General features: G+C 37.7%; 1 long non-coding RNA gene across 2 annotated transcripts; it reads right to left on the bottom strand.

Moving 5' to 3' along the window:
- Nucleotides 1-6683: 6683 nt before the first annotated feature.
- On the bottom strand, nt 6684-22646 carry LOC137466083 (uncharacterized). 2 transcript variants are annotated; one of them, XR_010994981.1, is made up of 3 exons: nt 22560-22646; nt 15745-15913; nt 6684-7124 (listed from the first exon to the last, which is right to left on the bottom strand). It is a non-coding gene; the product is annotated as an uncharacterized lncRNA (long non-coding RNA). The 2 variants fall into 2 exon arrangements; XR_010994982.1 differs by lacking the exon at nt 6684-7124 and adding an exon at nt 14012-14501.
- Nucleotides 22647-22990: the final 344 nt, after the last annotated feature.

Raw genomic sequence — 22990 nt, 5'->3', positions numbered from 1 at the left:
AAGAGAGTCTGGACTAAATTTGTAATACAAAATGCCTATTTGATTTGTTATGCTGCAGAAGTTTCTCAAGAACGGGAAGAAAAGCAGATAGAGATGTCAAAGGTTAGGAATTAGCAATCTCAAGCAGTCATTGACTTTCAGATCCAGACCACCATCATCTTGATATTCCCACCTCCCTGTGTTGGTTTGGCTATGAGCCCTTCAGTTTTACTCATTCTGTGCTCTTTGATTTTATTCTGGTGTTTAATGCTTCAGTTAAAAAAGGGCCAATGTATAAAACCTCTCTTAAGACTGGAGCACATTCACAGAAGGAGCACTTGGATAGAATTTTTCCAGTATGGCTTTTCCATGAAGAAAAGAGGCAAAATTCTTGAGTAATAGAACCAGATAAATTATATAGCCTTTCTGAAGTGATTTGGAACAAGAGCAAATCATAGGTTTTTACAGAGATGGAGAAAAAGTAAAGTATTACCAGAGAACAAGTGGTGACAAGTCATTGATTTCAATAGAGTAAATGATCAATTGAGGACGAGGCTGAAATCCTCCCAAAGTCCTGAAAATTGAGACAGTGAACCTTGGCAGAACCTGTCCATCCAAATTAACACAAAGATGGTTTCTGGTTGAGCTCAGCTAAGACATCCACTCTCATGTCAGTGATCCCCTCACGATGCACAGCCAACCCAGCACTTCACAAGCAGCTGCTCCTGTTAAAGTTGTTATTTGCAAGAGGCACATTTCTCTCAGTAGTGTCATATGCAGCAGCTCAATTAAGTTTTCTGGTGGGCTCAGCAGCTGCAGAGAGGTACAGGTTTTCAGAAGCATGTCATTCCCTTTCAGACTATAAAATAAGTGACTTGACACTCAAACTGAGCTTTTGCTTGTGCTAAAAGATTTGCAAGCCTTGCAACACTAGTGGATTTATAAAAATTTGCAATTATGGCTACAGGATTTTTTTTTCCCAAGTTTTGCAGCATGTGGGAATTGGATTCTATTTAGCTCTACATGGTCCAAATGAAGACATCTGTATTTGAATATTTAATCCTTATTTTGCAACACAGAGAATATAAATACCCCTTTCTCAGTGGGGAGAAATCAGTGCTTATAACACATGATTCGTCTTATCTTGAAGAAGATAATGATCAGGAAAAATCATATTCTAAAATGTTTGCTTCTTCCCATTCATTATTGAGGAAGTCTACAGGAAAAAGACCATGGTATTATATATATGTGTATATATACATGTGTATATATATATATATATATATGTATGTATGTGTATATATGTGTATATATATAAAAATTAATATACTGTAGCTGAACTCATCTTCAGTAGTTTAATAAAGTGATTTAAAAAGTGATTTAATGATTTCTTCCTCTATATAAACTCATTTTGAAGTGATTCTGTTACTTTTAAAGGCATAAATAGAATATTAACCTAGAAACATTTTTCTCTAAATTTCAGCACTTAGAACATGGCCTAGGGTTCGGGCTTTTTTTATCTTGTTGAAGAAAACAAAAACCAGAATCGTAGTTGTCCTGTACATTCAATGACAACAAAATTATATTTTCTCAAAAATATTTTCCATTCTTTTTGTTTCTAAATTGGGGAACAATGTTAGAAGAAACCTAAACATAGACACACAAGAGGATATAAATAAGGACCAGGATTTGGGGAAAAAACGGATTTCTCTGGTGGTCCCACAGGACAAACAGCAGCAAAGAGACAACTTCAATCCACCAAGTGGGAGACAGTTACAGCCTGTCATCAGCCGCACAGGAAAAAGATCTTTTAAACTGAATAGGAGCCTAAATCTGATTTTATTTAAAGCCTGCTCACAATGGGTAAAAGTCTGAGGTGCTGGTACTGGACTCACAGCCCTTTATGCTTGGCCATATTCTAATGACTAGGGTAGATCAAAAACCCTTCTGTAGGCAGAAGTGTGTTTATCTCAGGGGTGTATTGATATTTTTTGCTCAGTTTGTGTCTGCCAGTTGCTGAAATATTGCACAACCAGTAAAATACTGTGTCATCAGACATATCTCATGTATTTAGAGTGTGTAGGGTACAAAAAATGCCAGTGATTGGAGCACAGTGATGCTTTCAGAGGTGCCCTTGGTCTCCATGCTGGCATCCCTCTTAAACTCACTTTTCTCTATGTTTTATTCACACTTTGTTTTTTCTGTATTCTTGAGAACAAACTAAATGCCAACGAGTGTTTCAGGCAGGTGAGTGGTTATCAGCTCTTACAATACCTGATTTGTAAAACATTAAGCCAGAGCTGCCTTTTTACCCATAGCTGGCTCAGATGGATGAGGTAGATCCCATCCCTGGTGTTTTTTTATGCCCATGATGGGCCTCATCTGCCTTTCCCCACCAAACTAGCTCTGAAAGGCGAGAGGCACCTGGAGACAACACTCAGAACAGCAATACACCCTTGGGGAAAAGCTGAGATTGACTTTTTTCATCTGGACCAGAGGTTTGGTATTTACATTGTTTTGCTTGTATTGCAACCCTATACATGCACAGGATGTTTATGGTGATTATAATGGACATTTCTCATCTCTGTTTGCAGAACATGCTGATGGCTGTTTATTTTTCTTGAGACTCAGCTGTTATTTCCCCCCTCCTATGGAATGACAATGATGCTATTTTAAGTAAAAGCTGATCCTGGTAGTGAAAAGACTCATTTCACTGAGGCCCACAATACATTCCTGCTCTCAGCACACTAACTTGCTAACTCCAGGCTTTTGGAAAGACAGAACATTTCTTGCAAAGGATTGGGGGCAAGGTTGATGGGAAAATTCTGCCAGCAAGACAAAACCTTGTCCAGTCTTCCACTCCCCCCTTGAGCAACACCTCTCCCCAAAGCTGAAAGCCTGATAAACTGAAATTTAAGGTAACATAGCTTGCAACCATTTTACCTCTAACTCCTTTACACACTCCCAGTATTCTCCAAATATTTGTGTTTCCCTTCCAGAGGATACATTTAAAGACATGAATGTGTTTTACAGCTGCATAAATAAAATGTTGCTACTGAAGTCTGGGGCAGCTGGATCTACTCTTTTGCTTTCTAGGATAGGGACCCATATATTATTTATTCAGCTGAACATACCAGCAGGTACCACAGGGGTAAAGACATCAATTTCAGTCCTCCTTATTGAACCTCCAAGGAAAACTTGTACTCTATCAATCAAGCAGGAGGCCAGGCTGTGTGTAAGCACTGAAGGTGCTGATCTCAGCCTGATACTCTTTTCAATCCATTGCTGGCTGAAAATAGGATTCTGCTACAGGTAGAGCAGAGCTATGAAGCACAGAAGATCTGCCCTGCTGAGCTTTTGTGTGACTTCATTTTCAAAGAGAAAACCAATTGATCGTAGGAGGCAGAGGAGTGTGACTCAGCCTCTTCCACTGAACTGCCTCAGATTAAGAAAAGAAAACTTCCTTTCCTTTTTTTCACATGGATGAAAGAATGTAAAACTATTGTATGTATGGGCACCTGACCACAGACACAAATCTCAGTGCACCAGAACCTTAATGGGTGGAAGAACAGGGGCTCCACCTTTAAAAGAAGATGCTGTCTGAACTGTGAAGCCACTGGCAGTGACATATCCACAGAAGACAGTAAATCTATAATGTGGTTAACAAGTTGTATGTTTTCCCACAGCTCCTGAGCACAGCTCATGATTTCACCAGAGCAATCACTCTGCTGAACATCCTTCTACCTCCCAAGTCATGCTTAAATCAACGGCTTTTTGTGAAAATGCAGCAGAATGATGTATGGCTGAGGATAATAATATCTGGGGAAAAGATACAAACTAGTAAACTGTTTTTTCATCTTCTGCCACTGAAAGAGTGTCCTTGATTGAAAGCTTTTTTTTTCATATAATAATTTAAAAAACATAGCTGTAGCTACAGCCTTCTAGACTGTGGGGGTTTGGCTCTGACTGGACACCAGGTGCCCACAAAAGCCGCTCTATCACTCCCAACCTCATCTGGACAGATGAGAGAAGATATAATAAAAGGCTCATCTGTCCAGAGGGCAGGGAGAGATCACTCAGCTGTTACTGTCACTGGCAAAACTCAGCTTGAGGAGATACATTTAATTTATTAAAAAACATATGAGAATAGGTTAATGAGAAAACTCATTAACTCATTAATAAAACTTTTACCTGGGCTGTGCAAATGCACAGCTGTTTTTCTTTTCTGAGGTTTTGTAGACATGGTAGGTCTTGACCTACTGCTGAATTTTGAATTGTCAGATTTTTAACAAATTATCTCCTCCCATGAGATGCTAAACTTCCTCTTTATAACACTAGAATAAAGCCCCAGTTTTCTCTGGTGATAGTCTGTGAGCAATTTCAGGTATTTCGTTTACATCTCTACTCATGAAGCTACAGAGACAATTTGTGTTGTACAGTTCAAACTTTTGTATCCCCAGTGAACAATTAAATTCTCATTGGTGTTCAATCCCTCAGCCAAGGCATTTAGGGAACTCAAGTCATGTTGGGAAAATGAGCCAAAAAAAAAGCAAGAATTTGAACATGAAATTTCTATGCCTTTTCACCTCTGTGAGTGTTAGAGGTGGACTGAGAAACTTTCAGCTTCTAAGAGCTGTTGAAGCTATTGCACTTCTTTATAGAAATTAATTCATATCAAAAATTGCTGCACCAAATCCACATGGACCTTCTTAAAAATTTGGTGATACTTACCCCATAAATGTACAAACTTTATTATTTTTTTGAGCAGGTTGCTTTCTTTCATCTTCCCTTTACAGTAGGTAAAAAAAGGGGCAATATTCACATAGATTTGTAGTAGATTTTCTCATGTTGAACAATGACATCAAATTCAGAGCTCACCATTATCTTCTCCCTTCTTCCTTGCCACTCTTATTTGACTTTTTTTTTCAAACAAAAATTTGAGACCTTTAATCCTTTGTCAAATTTGGCTTAAAATCACTGGCAAGGTGAAAAGTTTATTGGAGCAGGAGACAAACAATGTGATCACATAAATTTTACCTTCAAAGAACAGAAGGAAAATCATAGGATTTCAAAATAAAAAGAAAATTCTTATCTGTTCTTATGTGAACACTTCTTGTGGGGAAAAAAAACCCTACATTGATCTATTCATTCTGTATTGTTTTTCCTTACTGGTGATGGTCCTGCTAATCTTTGCTTTTCAAAGTATTTTTAAAATACTGAAATTATTAAAGGAAGAGTAGAAATTAGAAAATTTACTTAATTAGTATCTAGTCCATTCTATTGTGAAATCCTTAAAAAAAAAACAAAAAACAAAACCCATTTCCTTGTATGAGTAACAGGACAAGTCAGTTTTTCCATGTTTTTCTTGATAATAATCAAATCACCACTAGGTCAAATTTACCACTAGGCTGCTGTTATTTCTTTTAAATATCTGAAAATCTGTTTTACTCAGACTAAGCCTTTGTTTCATGTCCCATTAGCAAGAGGAACACATGATGGACATTTTTGGGGAGGGAATGGAAGGAGGGAGGGAGGAAGAGAAGGCAGGAGGGGAGGGAGTGTGTTGCCTTGTTGGGTTTTTTCTCCTTTTTTTTCCAGTTGAACTATTTTCATCTGTTCTTCACTTTCTAACTGCCTGGGATGAATCCAGCAACATTCATCCAGTGCCAGTATTCTAAATCAACTTTTCTTATCTGACATTATTTTTAAAAAATTTCTTTACATAGATTATTTCCTCATTTTAAAATTTATTTATGGCTGACCTATACCAGCATTCATCTGAACATACTGATCTAAGTAAGCTGCTCTCTGTAATTAGGCTTTTTTTTTAATTAAAACAAATTAAGGGGAGTTATTTACATAAAATCAGCTTTGCCACTGAGAAACCTTTATTGGTATTTACATGATTGCCTGCTGCACATTTGCTTTGGTAATTATACACATGTTAGATCTTAATGGAATGAAAAGGGCACAGGGACCCAATGTTTTTAATCTACTGTCATTTATCTCCCAAAGTTGCCAAATTGCTGCTCAGCTAAAGACAGTTTTTCCGTGGAAAAGTGAGTACTGTTTTTGTTGATCTAATCTTGAAGCTACACTTGTATTCCTATCTATTTTCAAGATAGGAATGGAAAAAAAATGAAAAAAAAAAAAAAAAAGGAAGGGCTGAATAAAATATAAATGGAAACAAAAATATTATAGTAACTCAATAGTAACTGAACCTCCTTTGCAAGGAGAATGCATCTATATCATGACAAACAAAAAGAGAAAAGGACACCTGCAGTTCAGCATAAATCTTTTTGAAGTGAGTGAAGTTCTTTGACAGAACAATAGACTTTGCCACAGAATGAAGGAGTTTTTTGAGGAATCAGTTGTACTCATAGGCCAGCTTGAACCTTCTTTTTTTTTTTTTTTTCCTTAGTAAAATCACTTTAAAAGGGGCCCGCACAGCAAAATTAGACTCTCTGAAAAGGAATGATTGCTGCTTTACATGTTGAAGGAATGTAGGAAAGTAATTAGGGAGAAAAAAATGTCAGCTTGTTACACTTCAGCTGAGAGGAGAATGTGGTGTTGATACCAAACTATTGCATTATTTGTATCCACTCTGCCATCCTAAATACCTCTCCTTAGTTACCCTGAGGGGAGTGAATTTAGCATTTTCTCCCTCTCTGCTGAAATACATGAATCCATGTATGAAGAGTCACTTGAGCAGCAGGACAGCACATAATTTACATGAGAGGCACGTAATCAATGCCTGGAGGCACCTTCACCAACGTTTAAAAAATAGTCTGACTCCACAAAACAAACTTCATTTGACACTAAATAGTTCCACATATCAATAAAATATAATACATATTACGTATGTATACATATGAATTACAATACAATACAAATAGATCTACAAAGTTAAAAAATAAATAAAACCCCCAGATCCAAAAAACAAAACCACACAGACCCCCACCCAAATGTCACAGAGGTTTGCAACAGGATTTAATCATTGTCATTCTTGCATTTCAGTGATTCAAGTGATGGCACAGCCTCAGAAAGCCCACTGAGGAATTTGAGACATTTTCGAAGCAACCAGGAGCCCTGGTGGACTTGAATGTGCTTGGTTGTCAGTTTCCACAATGAAGAAATATGCCTGTCTTTGGAAATTAAAAATGAAACAGGATGCTTGGTTGAGAGGGACCTTAAAGCCCACCCAGTTCCACCTCCTGCCATAGACAGGGACACCTCCCACTATCCCAGGTTGCTCCAAGCCCAATGTCAAACCTGGCCTTGGGCACTCCCAGGGATCCAGAGGCAGCCACAGCTGCTCTGGGTACCCTGTGCCAGGGCCTGCCCACCCTCATAATAAAAACATCCTCCTAATATCTAATCTAATATCTCCTAATATCGAATCTAAACCTTCATTAAATTTGAAGCCAGTGCCTATTGTCCTGTCACTCCAGACCCTTGTAAATAGCGCCTCTCCATATTTTTGGAATGCTCCCTTCAGGTACTGGAAGTGCTCAACTAGGAAAGAGAGAGATGGGGGGGAGAGAGGGCAGAGAGAAGGGAGAGAGATGAAGAAAGAGAGAGAGGAGGGAGCTGTGTGCATGTGTTTTGCTCAACAACAGATAAAAATACACTGTTTACACCCTCTTCCATCTATATGTGCCAAACCTGATCATAATATAGAAGCAGTCAGTGATTTTTTTTTTTTTACCATGTTTTTTCAAAGACAAAATAAATGGAATTTTCAAGTATTTCCAACCAGCTCTCATTCTAAACAGCCATGAAGTTGTCTGTACGACCACCCTCAATAATACGACTTTTTAGATACACAGCCTGTGAATTATCTGTATAAAAAGTGATGTTCCATCCTCTGCTTTAAAAAGAGTGCAGGTCACTGCAGAGGGTAGCCTGCATCTGAGCCTTTGTGGAATTCTGGTTTTTGGGACTGAATTTTTAGCAAAGGTATGGGCAAAGCTTTTAAAAAACTTGTGGACTTTCCTAGACAGGTTATGTCTCTGGCAGTCAGCCAAAATTTGGCAGCTATCTAAAGAAAAATACAGAAAACAATAATAATATTATAAAAATGTGGTAAAGGGGTCTGAAAACTTGCTCTGTTTGACACCTCTCCTAGAAGGCCACCTTTGGAAGCTGAGTGTGCTATGTTCACTGGAAACTCAGGGGTTATTGAGGAGCAGACCTGATTTATTTTCAGAAATCCCTTTGGAGACATCAAGCACCTTGCACAGATACCAAACATCTCAAAGCAACCACCCATTCCTGCCAAATCTGGAATCTTCCAACCCTCCCTGCTCAAGTGGTGAAGGCCATCAATCAATAACATCATAAAAGTCATGATTACATTTCATAGATACATAAAATATGAGTTGTTTACAGCAGCCTGCTTGTCAAGGAATTAAAAGTCAGCAGAGGTTCATAAAGCTGAAGGTAGAAGGAGCAGTGCAGATCTGACACATTCCATAAACATCCATCTGTCTCCTTGAGAACAATCTTGGCCGGGAAGGATGCAGAAGAAGAGATGCAGAGGAATAAATGGCTCAGTTTATTTGGGATTCAGAATTGTCCCTGCAGCAGCACTGTGGATCAGAGCACAAGCCACACGTCCATGGGGAGAACAGCACATGCACCAATCTCTCCACCTTAAAGATTTGTCTGTTTAATATCATGGAAAGAACCAGGGCTCTTCCAGAAGGAGAAGGAAATTTTCACAGGAAATAGCACTAAATGGTATCTGTGGCCTAGGAAAGCAGAAGAAATATTAAATCTGTGAGAAGGCCCAGTGGAGGACAAATGAACAGTTTACTGTGGAACCACTGGGTCTCTGCAAAAGCCAGGTGCTATTTTACAGGCTGTGGAAAGATCTCTCAGTTTTATGCTTGCCTGGGAATTAACACACCATATTCATGAAAAAGCTTGTTTCCTAATTAATCAGCTGAATAAATAGGTTTGATTGCCAGGGTTTTCCCACCTCCACCCTCCTGCCCCCTCCAAAATCTGGAATCAAGAAACTCTTCTCAGGGGTTGCAATTTCTAACTATAATCTAAACTGCATTGCTATTATTTTATGCAGTGTAAGATTTTGTGACACTTCTGCATGAACCTGACATTGCAGAGAAGACATATAAAAATAACAGATGAAAACTCAGAAGGGCAGATTTTAAATAAACTTTGGTATAACATATTATTTTGCTTTTCTTTTTTAATAACCTGCATAAAAATAAGGTAGCCTGGAGACTGCACACTACCCATAAAAGAAGTGAACTCATTATGCAGTATTAGACTCTGAGAATTAACTCTGGGGATTACTAATGTTACAAAATATACAGGTTTAAGTGCTGACTGTACAGAAAAAAGCAGTGTAAGTCCCTATGATAGTGCCACATCCTCTTTTGCATATTATAATTTTAAAAGAAAAAGCAGTGCAGGAAAGAAGGAGAGAAAACCCAGCTGAATGAACAGAGCTTGATTTAGGCAATGATATAAAATCCACTCACTCATTCCGGGTGTTCAGTGCACAGTGTGCAAGGCCTAAATCACCACATCTTGTGATTCAGCAAGTCTCAGAACAAAACATTCTGATTACACTGTGCTGCTGTTTGGAACACTCCAGAGAATTTTGGGGATGAGCTTTCTCTGTGCACATTAAGGAAAAATGTGTTTAAAAGACTCATTCAACAGGAGGACTCCTCCATGGGCGGGGGGAAGGCATCTCTGAGAGATATTCTTTATTTTTTTTGAATACTTCAAAATGAACCGTGGTGCCATCAGGAAAACTACAGGGTGAAATTTTTACTTCAGTACTTGCTCCTTGGTAATGTACTGGCTTTACTTTTAGAGTGTCAGAGAAGCTTTAAAATTCACAAATTTGGGTACTGTGAAGTGTCAAAGACCTCCTCCTCCTCCACCTAAAGTGTCTTCTCATCAACTTTGGTTTAAATGCAATCCTGCACTGCAGCACTTCACTGCCTGAAGTTTTGTCAGCCACTGAAAGAACTGCAGCTCCTAGACAGGGACACCTGAGGATGATGCTAAAATAGGAGGATAAACAATTTAATGAATAAATAATTAACATGTAATTAAAGCTTTATTAAACCAGACTTGCATTAGATGTGCATACTCTGACTCTTAGTGCTTTCCTGAGATCTTACAGGCCTGACTCACTCATTTTTTGCATTCTGTGTGTAGATCTTTGCCATGAAAATGTTAAAAATTAACTGCTACTATAGACTAGTGTCTTTTGAACTATTGTAAATTAATGCACATATAAATGGTAATCAAACCCCAAACCCATTCTTTTTCAAATTATAATGAAATATTGCTATCATTAATTACATTTATTCCTATTTGTAAAATCTCCCTTCCTACAGAACAAATTGTTTCTTTCAGAGCCCAGCCATGTATAAATTAGCTATAGCAGTATTGCAGAGAACTAAAGAAATCTGCTGCAAAAGATTAGGTTCCACAAGACCTAAATTGCTGTTTCTGCATATGCACAAGTAATTAAAAATGATTCATAGGGGCTGTGAAAATACAAGAACCTCCCATAAATATTGTGGACATCAGAAATGGGAGAGGCAGGTTTGGTGAAGTGCAGGAGATCTGATGCTGATCTTTCACAATGAAATGATGGAGAGAAGGTCCTGACAAGTCACAGCTTCTCTGCCTCCATGGGAAACAGAGAAAACACTTCTGCTCCTCACTGTAATTCTTCTCCTTGTTCATTGTCACCAACCTGGTTTTCTAATAAAGCCAGTTTGTTGCTACTTTTATTCCTCAGACTCCATTATTTAATAAGTGCACCCTGGAACGTGACAAATGCTGGCAGTGGGTGAACTCCTATTTCAAATGCAGAGAAAAGTTTTACGAATTAGTCCTAACTGGTTTACAAAACACAGTTTGCTGAAAAAATATTACATTTTGAAGAGGTGATGCATCCCCGGCAAAATTCATAAATTATCTTTCCTCCAGACTGCAAAACTTAAAAAAAGATCATCTCAAGATCCCAGTTTAACCCCCTCCTTTTAGCGAGAATCCAAAATATCCTGTGTCATGCACATCATTTTTTATCAGAGAGGGAAAAGGCTGTGTGGGGTTTAGTAGGCACTGCTGCTAATTTCTGAAATTAGAAGCACAGGGTAAGGAAATAAGAAAGTGCAACTGAACCTTTTACCATCTACATCCTTTTTTTCATTTATTGGGGATCTTGACTAGTCTTGCTACAGGCCATGCTGTAGAAAATCATATTTAAAATGGGGGGGATGAGGGAGAAAAATAACAGAATAAAATAACAAGAATTAATTTTTTTTTCAAGAAAGGAAAAAAAAAAGGAAGTAAGCTTTATGGTATTTTCAAGTTTTAATTGTGTGAAAAGCTTTAATATTTTGCCATTTTAAGAACTGTTGGTTAAAATTAGACAGCCCCTGGCAGGACTTTTTCAGAGAGCCATTCACCTCACCCCATACAAAGAAATACATCTTTAATTTGCACTTTTAAAATTTCAAAATATAAAGTTATTTTAGTACACCTGGTCTGTTAAACACCTTCTTTAAGGTCACCTTTCATCCTGCTTTCCTCCCTGCTTCTTTCCCCACAAAGAAAACCTGAATTTTAAATTTTTATATAAAATGTTTGTCTCACAACTCTTTTTTATAAAACCACTGAAATTCAAAAATATTAGGTAAATCTGAATGTGAATCTCAGCAGGCTTTTTGAAGGTCTCTCACCACATTGGTTCTTACAGAAACCAATCTACCTTGAGATAATAAGGAAAGCCTGCTTTTACATTAATAAGTGCTCAAGAAAAAGGGAAGGAAGGCTATGGGTGATACAGTCCCTCAAGTGCAGCTTTGTCATTATTTTATTACTGTGGCCTGTGCTGAAATTGGAGTAGGAAAATGAAATCAGCTACTTATTGGAGAAGGCTAGAGAAGATCTGAGATGCCTTTGATCATAATTGACTACAGGGTTTCCTTTTCAATGTGTGAAAAAATCACAAAGCAGTGGCTTTTTTGGTTTTTTTTTTGAAGGCTATGAATGTGGTGTTTTGGATTTTGAAATTACAGCGGGTTTTTTTACATCATTTATTGTGCTGTATGATTTGATATTTCTCCTGTGCAATTTCTGAGGTAACAAATAAACTTCTTCAGGTTGGTATTAGAATCCCATATTATGAACCTTCTTCTTACGTGGCTTAGAAACAGGCTCCCTTTTACCTTGCAGCCTATAAAAGCATTGCTGTCAGAACCTGAAACTCCATTTATTTCTCCAGGGTGACAAACCTCCCTGCTTTGACTGAGTTTCCAGGCACCATGCTCAACAACACAGTCTTAACCCAGTTTTTATAATTAATCACTAACAACTCATTTCCTTTGATTATATTTGTTTCTTTTGCCCAACACACCCAGAAGAGAGAGCCAGGACTACTTTCTTCAATCTGTAATGAGCACAAACTAATCTCCATTTAATAGCATGTAACAAATGACATCTAAATGACCTCTGCTCCTTCACACCCCTGACTTTATTACATTTTTGAATAATGACCCTCTCAATCAAACCCTTCCTCATAAGAAGATTTCAGCAGCATGAGCACAGATCAAGGAGTGGAAGCAGCTGTGATACAAACACGAGCTGCTGTGACTGTGCCCACAGCAAGGCACACTGAGCCACTGCCTTCATCTAACACAGCACCTCTGTCAAGCCTTGATTTGCAAGAGTCCTGCAGTCCGCAGACACCTGAGTAATTTATGTCCTTCATTCTCTGAGCTGAACTGCTGAACTAACTTGTAAACTCAATTAACACCTAGGATAACTCAGTGATTTCCTCCCTGACTAGTCACTGGACAGCAGCTGAGTTGCCACCCTGGGCAATATCAGAGCTAAAAGTACTCCAGCATTGGTTAAAAAAAGAAATAAACACAGAAAGTAAAATTTTTTAAGGTGTAAGAATCTCAGAATCTTTTTCCACAAATAATTTCTAATGTAGATCAACCTTGTACAGCTACACCTAATATCATACTCTCAACTGAAATTCTGTCTCTGCCCCAAGAATTACCTGGAATAAATCTACATCTTGCTGGGAGCTGTGGTGGTACAGAGTGACATCCTACATTTCAAGTAAAGCTTAGGGAAGACAGGTCTAATTTTGTCCTATCTACTGTAGTTAGATAATAGCATGACGATTTTTTTAATAGGGGTTTTTTGGTTGTGGTTTTTTTTTTTTTTTTTTTTTTTTTTTTTTTTTTTTTTTTTTTTTTGGAGATCTAAAGGTGAGTTACTTAGTTATTAAAAGCAGTTTTATATCCCTAAATCCTTCAGAGCCCTTAAACCCAGACATCCCCGAGGCCAACTTTATTAAGTTCACAGACTTCTGATGTCCAGCAACAACTCTATAAATCTGCAAGGCTCTAACACCTCCCAATACCTCCTTTAAAGTTCTCAGAGCCCTGAGGCAGCCCTTTCCATCACAGCATGGCCAGAAGGCATCAAGACAAGCAGAAGCAGGTGGAATATGGACACAGGAAAACTTAGTGCACCAGAGCAGGGGGAGAGGAGCAGGCAGAAAAGAGTCCTGGAGTTTGCAGATGCTCCAAGCATCCCTGTGCTGACAAGGACACCAAACAGATTCTCTGATTTGAATTCTGACACAAACTTGGTGTGGTTTTTCCTACATCTCTGCAAGACAGGAAGGGCTCAGCCACCCTTCTCATTACAACCAGGAAAATGACTGCAAGGTGAGAGGATGGAACTCAACCCAAAACGTCATAACAATTAGGAAAGTGGGTGTGGACTTACAAATTTGATGCTGCTGCAGTTAGTGAGGAGGCAAAACACACAGAAGAGGAGAAAATCCCAAATGTCCTGTGTGATCAACATCATCAGAGCACAGAGAGGGAAGGGTTTCTCCTGCCTCTCCCCAGTGGCAGCAGTTTGCTCACAGAACACCAGAGCTTCCAAACATTTATATTTAAGGATTGCAAGAGATGAAATCTGAATACAAGGAAGAAAAGCTGCTAAATATATTTATATTTATTTTTCAGCTCTTTGAGGGAACCACAAGCAAGCACACAAGCATTGAAATCAGCCAAAAATCAGTAATTCTGATTACAGCTGAATTAGTGCAAACTGCTCCAAAATTTTTTTGGTATTTCCCATCAAATTAAAACTGAAGCTGGAAAACTGACCACATGAGAACAGAAAATTGGTTGCTCTGCCTGTGGCTTCATCTTCAGGGTTGGATAAATGCTCTTGTTGTCTCTTCATAGTAGATGAAAATGGAACATTTAAAAGAGGAAGACATGGAGTTTATAAAAGAAATGCTGTCTGGATTTTCTTCATCAGGTAGAACATCCTTGAGCACTAAAATAATGGCATCATGGCATTACCCATCCTGTGATTCTGCAAATAACTCATTTTCTCTCCTTGTGTTTGACAATTGTGACAGAAGGTCTACCAAGAGTTTCTCGGCCACAAGGAATGTTTTCATCATCACTAGTAGGAAGTAATGCCAGCTGGAAAATAAATTACCAGAAATTCCACGAGACTTCCAGGCCAAAAATGTAGTGAACACAAAAAAAAAAAAAAAAAAAAAAAAAAAAAAAAAAAAAAAAAAAAAATCCTACCAGAAACTCCAACATCCTGGCACAGATTACAAATATGTCTTTACAAACATACACACTTATTATGCCACATACTTGGCCAGTGAGCAAACTTGATAGAAACAAATAGAGCTATTATTTTTTTCTGCAAGAGCAGATTTAAAAGGAGGAAAAGAAGGACAGAGCTCCTTCAGAACAGAAATGCAGGACTCTACAGAGAGAAAAAGGCAGGTCAGACCTCACTTGTGGTATCTTTTCAGGATATGATATAAAGCAGCAGTTCATGTCACTTCAGAGGAAGCAAATGCCATAATATAACACAGGCACATTGATGGGCTGACATTAAAAAAAATAAATCTATCAACAGATAAGGTTTGTTTGACATTGAGTCTGGGGAACTGTGTCTGATGGCTCTGGTCTAACCAGATGATGGAAATTTTATGAACTTGGACAGCAGAGGTTTTGACTTTGTGGGTGAAACTGTGCAGCAGGAACAGTTTCATTTGATTCAATTCATTGGAGTATTGATTTTCAAGGTTGATGATTTATTAAAGTAACGTGTGGTACAGCTGGATCTTCCAGTAATGATGATGCTGTTACTGACACTGAAAATAAATCACTGTAAATCTTTAAAAGAATACGAGTGCTTAGCCGACAAATTGGGTGTCCTGGATTTGGAGAAGCTTGGGAATTCCTGCTAAAACTTATGGTGACCTTTTTTTTTTCCCGGGGGAACTGTTCTCCTTTTTGACAACACTGGACAGAGGACAAGTTTATTTAAACATACCAGGGAGTTTATAGCCACATTTATTACCTAAATAGTCAACATGCAAAGTGTCAAGTACACATTTAATTTAACTTCTTCACTACTAAACAATCCTGTGTGAAAATCAGGCAGTGATCTAGCAAACTGAACAACTCACCACTGGTGCAAATGTTTAACTATCTTGTGTGGAATATAATTCAATAGTTTAGAAAATCCCTGGGCACACAAAAGACAGTTTTGTGTCCATAAGTAAACTCTTGTGTGTCCACCTGGCTGTTGCCTCCCAAATATTTACCCCTGAAGAGGCTGCAGCTTCACAGAGCTGGAGGATTTCCCTTCCCTGACACTTTTTCATTGTTTTACCTGCTGACAGTAATTTTCAACACTCACCTTTGTAATTAAGGCTGCACTCAGAAGCAGGCAAGTCTTCCCATGGGGAAATAAGTGCAACAAAGATCATCAACACTTCCCACAGCAATAATGCTGCTGCTGCGCTGCTACTCCATAATCACTTTTAGACTGCCTGAGATGCAATCTCCAATAGAATGAAGTCCATTCTCTGTGGGAAGCAAAGGTACAATAAATGCTTAGTACCACTGCACATTGTGAAAATGCATTTCTACAACACTAAATTACAGGAAATTAATAACTTCACAATGTGTTCATGACTTTTTTCTTTTTTTTTTTCTTCTTTTTTTTTTTTATTTGCTAAGGACAACTAGTTTATTTTTCCTTGTAATAAACTTTATTTCCAAATCGTTATTGGTTTTTTTGTGTGAGAGAGTAACCTTGGTAAGCATAACACACTACAAGCAATTCTGCCTATTGACATTGCAACCCAGGTGTTCCTAAATAAAATTCTCTCAAATATTCTGTCTGTGGTCAGGCAAACCTGTAAATGAACTGAAAAACTGGGAACTAATTTGTCACATTTAGCCACAACCTTGACAAGAGGTGTAAAGAACCATCTTCCCTGAAGGACCCAAAATTCCCTGCCCCATTGCTCTGTAGTTGTGCTCAAGAGGTGAGCAATTAGCTAAAGCTCATTTAAAGATTCACCACAGGGTCTCTACACTGGGTTAGACCAGAGATTGCAATACAGAGCAGAGATCAGTAGCCTTGTAGTTCTCTTCCATATCTTCTGTCTGATGAGTCAGGGATTGATATTACAAGATGTTAAACAAACTTTGTAGAATTGTACATAAAGTCTTACTTAGTGGAAAACAGAGGCAGCTCAGAATGAAAGAGATATAAAAAACAGTGAGTGGCAACAAATTTCCCCCATTTCTTTCTGAGTTTATTCTGGATGGGTCGTCTCAGACTGTCACTCACACAATCCCCCTTGGTTACTCAGTAAAGAAAAAATGAAGAAAAAGAAAGAAAAAAGAAAGAAAAGTGAAGATGACATCTATACATCTGCAGAAAACCCATTGGGTCAGCAGTTGTTTGCTGTTTGGGAATTTGAATGTTTTGATAACTCTTCAAGGGCACATCTGTAAAAATGCTCCTTTTTAGTTTTTGTATCATGTAGTTATCTTGGGGCTAAAAATCTGTGCTTGGCTGAATATAATAGATTCTCAATAAATTCACAAGGAAAATACCAAATTTTCTTTAAAAAAAATAAAAAAGAGAGGAAGAACTAACAGAGATACCAGATCTGTAAATAAAACTTGCTTCAATGTATAAAAAAGCTGGCCATTAATTATGTTTGTCTTAAGCCCTGGCAGCTTTGTCATGAGTTTTATAGCAGAATAGCTACAAATGGATCTTCTCTGCTAAAGGCTGTGAGCATCATCATCATCATCATCATTATGGATTTCATTTTACTTTATTTTATTTATCATTATGGATTTGATTTGATTTGATTTTCCCTACAGATTTACCCCTTCCGTGTGCAGTGCACCTGATGATAGCAAGGTGAAGCCTTCACTGATCTTTCAAGTGGGGTCATTCTCTTGTTTCTGACCTGTGTGTAAACCTCTGTGACCCCAAACCTGACACTTTCTTTGATAGGTGGCTTGATGGAAGCTCCTGTTACACTAAAGGCTGACCTATAACTATGCAGAAATGATGTCTCCCTAAGAATTGGGAGAGATCATTTCTCCCCTTAGCACAGGCATTGTTGGGATCATGAGGAATTACAGCAGAAGAGCAAGAGCTAGACAGAAAAACATAAACAGATTAAAAGCAGAAGTGATTATTTTAATAATTAAACATTTCTTAACTGAAATTACTTGAAATGCAAAAGCAGCATGAAAGGTCAGGAAAGATTTTCAAAGAGTGCTCCAGAGGAAGGGAAAGGGAAAAGCAATTAAATACAAAAATAGAAGGTTATGATGCAGAGAAGATTATTGCAAACAAGTGGCTGCCAGCAGCAAACTGTATTGTTTTGAATGTTTAATTAATAAAATAATCTTTTTTATTAACCACTGCCAAGGGGCAGATAGATTAGGAAAAAACATGCAAGAAACATAACAGACTCATTTCCTACGTATGTGCATTTATATATATGTAGAAATCTGAAAATGAATTTTGTCTTCAGAAAGATGGGATAAGAAGGAATTCATGGTTATTACTGACACTTCATGTTCAGGTCATGTTTTCTTTACAAAAGCCACCAAATTTGCCCACACAAATGCTTGGGTGGGATACAGGATACACTTTTTTCTTTGCTTTGTTGTGCATAATACTCAAAGGTAGAAAAGGCAGCTGAGGGAAGCAGCACACTTAAAAGGGAAAAACTAAATTAAATACTTTAATTTATTAAAAATGTGGTGTTTTTTTTTTTCTTGTGTAGGTTGGAATATTGTCTGTTTTTCTTTTTTTGAGGCATATCTAGTGAAGTAAATGCTTGTAAAAAGTAATGACAAACATGTTTGGTTGGGTTTTTTTGTATGTAAGGAGGTAAAAACTATACTTGAAAAGGTGTCTACTGATATCTAGATATTTTTGAATTTCTTAAAAGATAGATATTTTGTGGTATCTGTTTGCTATAATTGCAGGCTCTGTAATTTTCATGGATTGACAGCTCCTGTGGATACAGGAGGTTGCACAAGCTGACAGGGCAAACATTTATGATTGCTTTTGCTTGATCTTTGGACACATGAAACATTTGTGTGAGTGCTTGTGTATTTTGATTTAAAAATGCATTACTTAGTTTGGTTTGTTTAAAAATGTTTCATAAAGTACTTATAATGGTTATTGTTAAGTTATTTACTTTCGTATTTCTTTTTACTAAGAATCTTGGAAGTGAAGAATGTGCTTCAGTATGTGATATAAAGTATTTGTTATTTTTTTGTTGTAAAGTACTAAAAAATTCCAATTCTGAGACTGGGTTGGTTAGAGCTTGTTTTTAATAGTGCCTTTTAATTGTGGGTTCAGTCTCTGTATGGGCCAGTCACTTAAGAGGTGGGTTTCATCATGCTGGTGGGATCCCTTCCAACTCAGAATATTCACAAACAGGTGATAGTGATGTCATGTGAATAATGCCCTCCTTTATACCCTTGACAAGAACTGAGATTGAAGGTGTTTGTTTTTCCCTTTTAAGAGGAAAACATTCAGCAAAGCATCCAAGCCAAAAGGAGCTGGGTGAAGGGCCAGTGTGTAAGATTCAGCCTCTCTGCCTGTGCTCTCTGCTCAGTGAATGTTTTGTTGTGCCAAAACTCTTCCATTCTGCCTTCAGCATTAGCCCACGAGCAAAGCTGAGCTGCTCAGAGCTCTGACACCACCTGTGATTAAAGCAAGGCCTTGATCAAAAGCAGATTTTAGACTCCCAGCTCACTGCTCTGTGCAAGGCAGTGACTTTGTCACACCGTACAAATCAAAAGCCCCACTGGATGTTGTGAATAAAAACACTTTAAACAACAACAACAATAAGGAAGGAAGGGTCTTTGATCAGGCTACAGTTAATTGATTAAAATGTCCATTTCATTGTCCTTTAATGTCTAAGCTACAGTAAACAACATGAGAAAGCAGAACTCAGCATGCAGTAGTAGAAAGGAGGCCACGAAGGAAAGCCTGGCAAGTAAACAAAGATTAAAAAGAAAGGGAAAAAATAGATTATACAGAATAAATACAGAAACCTGCTGTGCTCATGCCCAGAAGCTTAACCCAATTCTCCAGCTATGCCACTGAAAGGCAGGGGAATTAAAAACCATCAGCAAATCACACTCATATTTTCATTTATTTTCCTTACTGTAACCACATGAAACCTTTCCTACCAAAACCACAATGTGATTTGTGCAAAACTAACCTCATATAATGCTTCCAGTATGAAATGGATTAAGTACTGGGGAAGGATATTGACTTTCATTCTAGGGAAATCTGAAAAAAACCCTTGTCTTTGGTTAAAAAATAAACCAGGTTTCCCACTCTGATGAAAGTGGAATTGCTATAGTTGCAATTTCCCTCTCATTTGAGAGGTATCAGGATGGCACCCAAGTTCCAGATATTTAAACATCAGCAGGAGCCACTGAAACACTTCAGGATGCTCACAAGTAATCAGTTTACAGGCTCCTTTTGTGTGCAGTGGAAGAGAGCCACACAATCCCTCCTCCTCCTCTCAGGCAACTCAGCATACTGGTGCTTCAACTTTGAATCTTCTCTCTGGAGGGCCAAGGCTCCCTCTGTGATTCAAATAGAAAACCTAGAGACACCTGTCTCACCAAAGCCCATCTCCTTCAGCCTTTCTATTAAGAAGAGATCACAACTTGATTAAACAATTATGTTCAATGCTGGGCATGACATTTGCAAATGGATAAAATAAAGTGAAACAATATTCTAGAGTTTGCAGTTTTACTTTTGCCTAAAGAACATCAGTGAGATCCCTTAAAAGCATAAGATTCTCAAATAAGATGTTTTTAAATGTGAATTTTATGTGTCAAGGCATGTAAATCAATACACACTGACAGACAAAGCAATTGGGAGATGAGGCAACTGAATTGTGCCTCTCATGTTACACCTTGGTTGAGTTTTATTAAAGAGGAGAAAAAATTACTCCAGAGATCCTATTTTATCTTGCTGAGCTAAAAACTCGTGAATACAGTCATTTTAAATGAAAGTAATGATATTTTTTCCTAAAATCAATGGTGCAGCAGTAATAACTCCCCACTTGTGTCCCTGTCCAGTCTCGAGCATTCATGGAGAGACAGAGAATTGCTGTCACTCATATCTTTACCACTTCTGCAGTGGCTGATGCTTTGCAGCCCAAACACCCACCCCCAGTGCCAAGCTTGACTCTCTTTTTTTCTCATTTAACAGCCCAAATGCACATCCCCAGTCACTTGGATTTGGGGATTACTACCTCTTGCTTGCAGTGCTTGATGTGTGAGCTCTGTATGAGCGACTGGCTCTCTTCTCTGAAAAACATGAAAACATCAGTCTGCAAACACACAGAGCTGCCCAATATCCCACCTGAGTCACACTGGGCTTAAAATATAAAGCCCTGATCCTGCCAGCACTTATTGTTGCTTGGGAAAAAGTGACTACCATGAATAAAAGCCCCAGAGAAATCTTCCCAGAGTGTCACCACTCCTAGCACTAAATTAAATTATTAAGCAGTACTGGTGTAAAGATTGCACATTCAGATATTTAACAGGTGCAAAGTCTTCTGACATAACATGACAACTTGCCTGAAGTATTCCAAGATTTCCTTTTCTTCTCTGTAACAATGCAAACAACTCCTCCACCTTGGAAAGGCAAACAAACAGCTGGGTACAACATATTTACCAATAGACCACTAAAAACACTCCTGTTCAAATAAACAGAATTGCAGCAGCAAACCTCAAGATAATATGGACTTTTATGGAGTCTTTATGGATCCATTAGCTTGAATAGCTGCTGAATTTTTGAACTAGAATAACAGATTTGCATATATTGCCTCGAATTTGCACCTTGCAAGGTCTGTTTCCTAATTTTGAATGATGAAGGCAACAATGTAATACCAGAGTATGCCTGAATAGTGCATTATATGAACTGTAATACTTTTTATTCTCTCTAATTTATTAATGTGCCATACTTCAAACAGCAGGGGCTTTTTCAATCATCTCATTGAAGTGTCAAAAATGCTTAGTACAAACATTTCTAAGATATTCATTATTAGATTGTTCATAGATTTTAGCAAATAGTGAAATTATGCATTATAATTTAATTTTAATGTTCAATTGACACAGAACATTTTAACATAGTTTTCAAATCTACTAATATTAGTCAGGCATAATCTTCTGGTTGGAAAGAGCAAGCGTACAAATCTTCATTCCCACAAGCAATGGAAGTAACTTCACTTAAATGAAATCACTGCAGAATCATTTTCATTTAATTTTTTAAATGCAAAAAATGCACAGCACTCCTCTTACAGCACAAGAAAATGTAAAGGAGGGTAGGTTCTCACCTAAGTGCTGTCCAGCACTGATTAAAATTCTGGATTTTTGGGGGTGAAAATGAAGAGAAACAAGGCAGTTTTTCCAAAATATCAAATGGGACCTCCTCTTAACTACTTGTTCTGTGGGGCCTTCTTGAATGCAAACAATCTAGAATAGTTTTGTCAATATAAATGGGTATTTCCTTTGCTGCAGAAGAGTAGTTTTTTTAAACTACCAAGCTATGTATATATACAACCAGGGAGAAAAACAAGACAAGAAATCCCTGAGACAAACACAAGTACACTGCCAGATAATCTTTAAAGATTTCACTTTAGCTAAATTACTGGTACTGATCTTAATTATCCAAATGGCTCCATTAAAACAAATGAGATGTCTGAGAACCACACAGGAATATGTGTTCTGATTTTGCTCCCCAAATTGTTTGATTAATATGCTACAAAGCTAATTAATCTTAAAGGAAAGCATAAAATTTGTTCTTCATATTGCACAGGTTATCTGTTGTTAACTAGTAATACACCCAAAAGAACTTTTAATCTAAAGAGTGCATTCATTATTCATGTGTTTTCTATTTAATATTACATTTTAAGACTGCCTAAATATTGCTGATCTTTCTCTTAATCCCAGCTATTTATAGCATAAGTTTGAAGATTCCAAAATACACCAGACAAGTGTAGACAGACTTGCAAAGTTCTACTTCAGGAAAATTTGTAATGTTGTCAGAAGTACAGAACTGAAAACTACAACACTCAGGATGTGGGACTGGAATTTTCCAAACAGAAAATTTCCTTATGATTTTTTTAAGCCCTAGAGCAAAGACATTCCTACCTTTGGACACACTGTAGACCCTGGGAATAACACTGAAGAGGAAAATTCTTTCCTCTTTCTTGATGACTTGAGCAGACAGCCTGTATGTGAAAAAAATGGGAAACAGGACATTTGAAAGAATTTTAAAGAGCAGAAAGATCACAAAACTTCATGGGATCATCTTAGACTGTCCTGGGTTGGAAGAGTTAAAGATCATCCAGTTCCAACCCTTCTGCCCTGGGCAGGGACACCTCCCACTAGAACAGGCTGAAAAAGGAAGTCTGTGATAAACTGTGAGAAAAAGCAGGACAAAGCAGCTTTAATATGCTCTACTATAAAGAGAATTTGACTTTGTAAGATTGACAGAAATTGAATTTACTTATTACAATCATCAACATTAATACATATGTCACATGTGATAATATTTATATCAAATTGTATCATCATTCTAC

The sequence above is a fragment of the Anomalospiza imberbis genome, chromosome 2 (genome assembly GCF_031753505.1).
Source record: "Anomalospiza imberbis isolate Cuckoo-Finch-1a 21T00152 chromosome 2, ASM3175350v1, whole genome shotgun sequence".
Taxonomy (NCBI): Eukaryota; Metazoa; Chordata; class Aves; order Passeriformes; family Viduidae; genus Anomalospiza; species Anomalospiza imberbis.
This window is presented reverse-complemented; position numbering and strand designations above follow the sequence as displayed.